Here is a 6000-nt window from a genome sequence, read left to right as displayed (position 1 = left end):
TTGCTGGTTCTTTCACTGAAGTTTTGATTGTATTGCTTGACCAGTAGCTCCTCTAGGTATACAATGGATATCTGATTGACAGCAGCAGCAGTGCAGCCATTTTCATCCCTGCTTTCTTTGTCTCTTCTCAGATTAGCACAGGTGGCGATGTTTTCCAGTTGATCGGGAGTGGCGGCGTCAGGTGTGAAATTAAAAAATCCGAGTTCCCAGGCTTTCACAAGCTCCAGTTTCACTCATAGAGCTCGTTTTCACTTAAAAATTGTGACAAATTTCCAACTTTTCCAGTGTCCAACTTTCCGTTGCCATTACTACACAGTGATCTTACGAGTGATCTTACGAGAACCAAATAGAACAGATTTTCCAGTCGTTATTTCCAGTTTAACTGGTTCTTTATTGAAGTAGTTGTATAAACAAAGAGATGAACGTATCAGGTTTTCCCCATTCTGCATAGGTTGTAGCTAGCTGTTCTCCCCGGTCTGGTAAGAATTGTATGCCCTCCATCCCTGTGCCTGGTCTACCACTCCGTCCACTATGCCCATATATATATGCCCCTCTGTGCATTTAATGACCGCCCCAAGTGTCCAAAATAATACTGCAAGATGTATTTAGACAAAATAATATAATATGCCAACAGTAGCTAGTCTAAACCTTAATGGCTCCTACAGCTTGTCATGTCCTATGAATGTCCTGCCTTAAGTTTCCAAAATGCAACAACTCACACTTATTTGAATCAAACTACATTTGTGGGTCCCCAGCCAGCTTGTGCAGCGGATCAAGATTACACTGTAATTCTTGATAACAATATCCTCCATACGGTTCCCCCCCCCCCCCCCCTTTATGGTTCAATTGAAAACACCTGCATATATCTGAATATATCGGAGGTAGAATTTAAGTTTCGATCTATATATGGGACAATGAAGAATAAGGCCAATACTTTGGTAAAGGCTAGATTGGAAAATTTTATGTGCATGACAATATTTGCGTGCAATACCTCACCAAACACTTGTTAACATTCTCAATTAAAATATATTTTAAAATGATGCTGTATAATTTCTGTTATATTTTTGTTCACTATCATCATTTTGGCACAATAGCATGTTCATGGGCATACCACAACATTTTCTGTTAATCCCTGATGAAGTAAAATGTTGACATCTCAAATATTTCTAATAGTTTCGAAGGAATTCTCTTTGTCCAAGTTAACATATTCCCCTTTGATATTTTGGTCCACATTTCTGTTCAAAAACAGCTGCTTGAAATCTTGTGTGTTACCAGTTTAATTACGATGTAATTCATTTAATTTCTTAAATAGAGTTTCAACTGCCTTAACATATCAATAGGTCTTAAGTTAAAATTGAGAAAAGGAGAGAAAGTGCAGTGATATGTCCTTCCTCCAAACACTACACTTGTAATGAGTTACTGGTGCATTTCCAAGGAGGGAAATGAAAATAATAGAAGCTGGAGACCAATTCCCAGATCAAAAAACCCAAAGGAGGGAGAGGTGGCAGCCCATTTACTAAACTGCAAACATATCTATGTTGATGCAAGAGATTATTCCCATCCCTGTCCAAAGGGTTCAGTTCTGAAAAAAAATGTACATTGCATCTGTGTCGAAAACAAACACCATACATCATCAGCACTGTATATTTGTGAACATAATCTGCCAAGAATGAGAGAATAAGATATTTGAACATTTAAATTTCAGCGTCTATTTTAGTTTTATCTCCAACATTAATATTATGTTATGTGCAGTGGAGGAATGTGACATTTCCACAGCTGTCTCAGTAGTGGCAAAGATCTTTTGTTAAAGCTGGTTAGCCCCAATAAATCATTTGTGTATCATTTGTGTATTTCTGCTTCTCAAGTCGAGTGTATTGTTATATACACACAAGTTCTGTGAGGTACAGGTTCAATGGAAATATTGCTTGTAGTTAATAGTCAAATCTAAAATTGAATCGTTCTTCTACAAAAGCATGGACTAGTTGAACAAAAGAATGGCTCGGTGCATAGTCTGAATGACTGTAAATTATATGGAACACAATATGGAGGACAGGTTGTCTTTTCAATAAAGATATTAAGATGGCAGTCTGCGTAATAACATGTGCTTCTTTTCAAGGCCATAAAGAAGCCAAGATTGAAAAAAGATAGCTGACTCTGCAGAGATAAGTAATAACTTGTTATTGGATGAGCTTGATTTGGACTCAGCTTTTCTTATATTCTGAAAGGCTATAGAATCTTTCAGTCATGCCATATTCAGACTTGGTAGAAGTGTTTTACTGCTAAGAAAAAAATATAATTGTGCTAACTCCCCTTTGTTCTCTGAGGGGAGACCGAGAAGCACTGAGCAACTTTTGTGCTCATTGTAGATCTTTGCCACTCCCGTCTGACGAATCAATTAAAGATTGCCATGGTCCACCTTTAAAGTTTTTTGCTATCTGCTTTTTAAGAAATGAACTTTAACATTTGACTGTAGTTGGCAGGGATCTCGCTGGGACCAGCAACAGATGACTGAGTAAGACGATGCAGTTGACCAGATCTGAAGGGGAGAAAACTGAGCTCCAGTCGAACCCTTTGAGTCCGACCTCCCAAAGAAGTTCCCAGTAAAAAACTAATGTCCCTCAGTCTGATGTTGATCTGGTTCCAGCAGCAGATCTAGAATCAGACAGCAAAGGTAAGACCACTTGTGTAAAGGATTGGCTTGTGTATTGGAAATGAATAAAGGATTAGGCATGACAGCCTAAAGAGGTTTTGTCACAATTAGAGGATTTGGCATGGCAGACTACAACGTTTTTATCACAAATGTCTATTGGAAAGACAAGGTGACTTGAAAAGATGTGTATTGAAAAGGCAATGTGTATTGAAAAGGCAATGTGTCTTGAAGAGACAGTGTTTTGAAAAGACTTGTGAATTTGCCACCAGAGAGTGTAGCCAGATTGGGCTTTACTGCAAAAGTTTGTTAGTAATAAAGTCTGTGGACATCCCATCCCAGGCTATATTTATATATTCATATATATGCCCCTTCATTGGTCGGTGCGGTCATGTGACCACGGGGTGTGGGTTTTCACGGGCTTTTGGGGTGTGTCATTTACTTAGTCAGCGCTCCTCCCAGCAACAGGAGCTATTATTGTTAGTGCAGACAGACTCGTGAACTTCACGGGTTTTTGTTCGTTTTTATTAAAAATAAAAAAATAAAAAAACCTTTTCGCTCACTCAATACACCATATGCCTTCTTTAACACTCTACTTGTGTTGCCACTTTCAAGGAGTTATGGCCTTGGACCCACAAATCAGTCTGCACCAAAACTTCAACAATCTCCAGAGATGCTGCCTGACCCCTCTGAGTTACTCTACCACTGTCTTTATGTGTAAAACCATTTCCTCATTTATCATATTAAACAAACATCCTGCAGTACATTTTCTTGAATGTCATAGAACAGTTGCCTTCTGACCCTAATCATTGTCAATTGCTATTCCCACTCTTTTAATGGAAACCACCAAAGAGAACCTCGTCCTCATGCTTTTGCTCTCTTTGATGGTTCTCCTCCTTCTCTGTGACAAATTTGTTTCTAACGGCTGCAGATTTCTGTCTTCTCTTCCTCTTTTACTAATAGAAATTTGGACAAGCGAAGGACACCCATTGACGCCTCTCCTTACACATTAAATTGAACCTCCTGATGAAGATGCAACCAATTACTCATGAGAACAAATGTAGGAACAAAAGTATTGTTCTACTATTTCACATAAGGATTCAAGTTTCAAATTACATGATGTGCCACAATAAGATATGATAAGATAATTGCATCCATTTGCATGGCTTTACCGTTATGTTCTTGGTATATTAATTGTTCAACCTACCCTAATGCATAAGGACTTTATCTCACAATTTGCTGATCTTATCTCTAGCTTGTTGCCGAAATTTGACTGGGTCCCGATTCTTGGTGACTTTAACATTCATGTCTGCTGTCCCATTAAGCCTCTTGTGAGTGAATTTATGAACCTGGTTGAGTCCTTCAATCTGACTCTACTTACCACTGGACCCACGCACAAGCTTGGCCGTACACTCGACCTGGTGCTATCGTCTGGTCTCCCAATTTGTAATACAGAAATTATTGATGCCTGTCTGTCAGATCATAGTGCAATTATATTTGATGCATCTCTGCCTTTCTCTCCCTCAAAATCCCATCTCCCTGCTCGCTACTCCCGCTACGTAAACTCTTCGACAGTAAGTTCTCTGAGGCTCTTATAGCCAACCCCGACATCTGCACCATCGAGGCGTCTCCCCTCCATCTCAGCACTGACAATCTAATTTCTTCATTCAATTCCACCTGCTCTTCCATCCTGGATTCTGTTGCTCCTCTTAAAATGAAAAAGCCTAAGCCTAAAGGCTGGCCTGGCTCAATGACACCACCAGTGCCCTAAGAAGAGAGTGCAGAAAATCAGAACGGAAGTATAAATCTAATAAGCTTCAAATTTCCTTTGAACTTCTGAGAAACAATCTTCTCAAATACCAGGAAGCAGTAAAGTTTGCGAGAACACAATACTTTTCTGGCCTTATTTCCAAAAATGCCCCTAATGCCAAGGTCCTTTTTAGTACAATTACCTCTATTATATGTCCTGCCCCCAGTACCAGCTGAGCTGGATCCCCTGCTAAGTGCGAAGAATTTACTACATTTTCACCAGCATAGTTAGGAACATCAGAACAAATATTTCCCCAGGAACATCAGAACGAATATTTCCCCTCCCATCCATGATCTAGCTGTCTCATTGGTCTGTTTTTCAAAATGAGACTGTTTCCAACCCATTACTCTACCCATCCTTGCTGTCATCAACAGTTCTCTGGCCACTGACACTGTTCCTACCTGCTTCAAGCAAGCGGTGGTCCAGCCCCTCCTGAAAATACCTAACCTAGACCCCACCTTGCCTAGCAACTACAGACCAATTTCCAAACTGCCTTTCTTTTCAAAAGTCCTTGAAAAGGTAATTTTAAATCAACTTATGCCTCACCTACACCAAAATACCATCCTGGAAACTTTCCAATCAGATTTCAGGGCCCACCACAGCACAGAGTCTGTCTTGTTGAAGGTACATAACGACTTACTTCTCACCATTGACTCCGGCGACTATGCAATCCTGCTCCTTCTCGACCTCAGCGCAGCATTTGATACAGTCGACCACAACATCCTAATTGACCGTCTCTGGTACGGCTTGGTATTGATGGCACTGCCCTGAGCTGGTTCGTCTCCTACCTCGAAGAGAGGAGTTTCTCTACAAACATAGGCAACTCTTTCTCCTCCCCAGCTAGCCTTTGCTGCGGGGTTCCACAAGGCTCCATCCTAGGCCCCATTTTCTTCTCCCCGTATATGCTCCCCTTAGGCCAAATCATTCAAAGGCACGGCATCTCCTTCCACCTGCTATGCAGACGATGCACAACTCTATCTCCCCCTGAAACCCAACAACCGATCAAATCTACTAAGTCTTATCCACTGCCTCGAGGATATAAAGTGTTGGATGGCCCAGAACTTCCTCCAACTAAACAAGAGTAAGGCTGAGGTCATCCTACTCAGCCCCTCGGACTACATCAAAACGATTGCAGGCAGCCTTGGAAGCCTTACCCCATTACTCAAACCTCATGTCAAAAACCTTGGCGTGATATTTGACTCCGCATTGAAATTTGACAAACAAGTCAATGCCGTGGTTAAAGCTAGCTTCTTCCAGCTTCGGACGATATCTAAAATAAAATATTTCCTCCAATTTGACGACCTTGAAAAGATCATCCACTCATTTATCTCCTTCCGCCTTGATTACTGCAACTCCCTTTACACTGGTATCAGCCAATCTTCCTTGTCCTACCTGCAATTGGTCCAAAATGCCGTAGCAGGACTCCTGACGGGCACTCGATAAAGGGACCACATCACCCAGATTCTGGCCTCGCTCCACTGACTCCCAGCGCGGTTACGAATGAATTTCAAGCTCCTTCTATATGTACACAAAGCCCTTAACG

Source organism: Amblyraja radiata, chromosome 12 (genome assembly GCF_010909765.2).
Source record: "Amblyraja radiata isolate CabotCenter1 chromosome 12, sAmbRad1.1.pri, whole genome shotgun sequence".
Classification (NCBI taxonomy): domain Eukaryota; kingdom Metazoa; phylum Chordata; class Chondrichthyes; order Rajiformes; family Rajidae; genus Amblyraja; species Amblyraja radiata.
The sequence above is the reverse complement of the archived record's forward strand: the minus strand, read 5'-3'. Positions refer to the sequence as shown.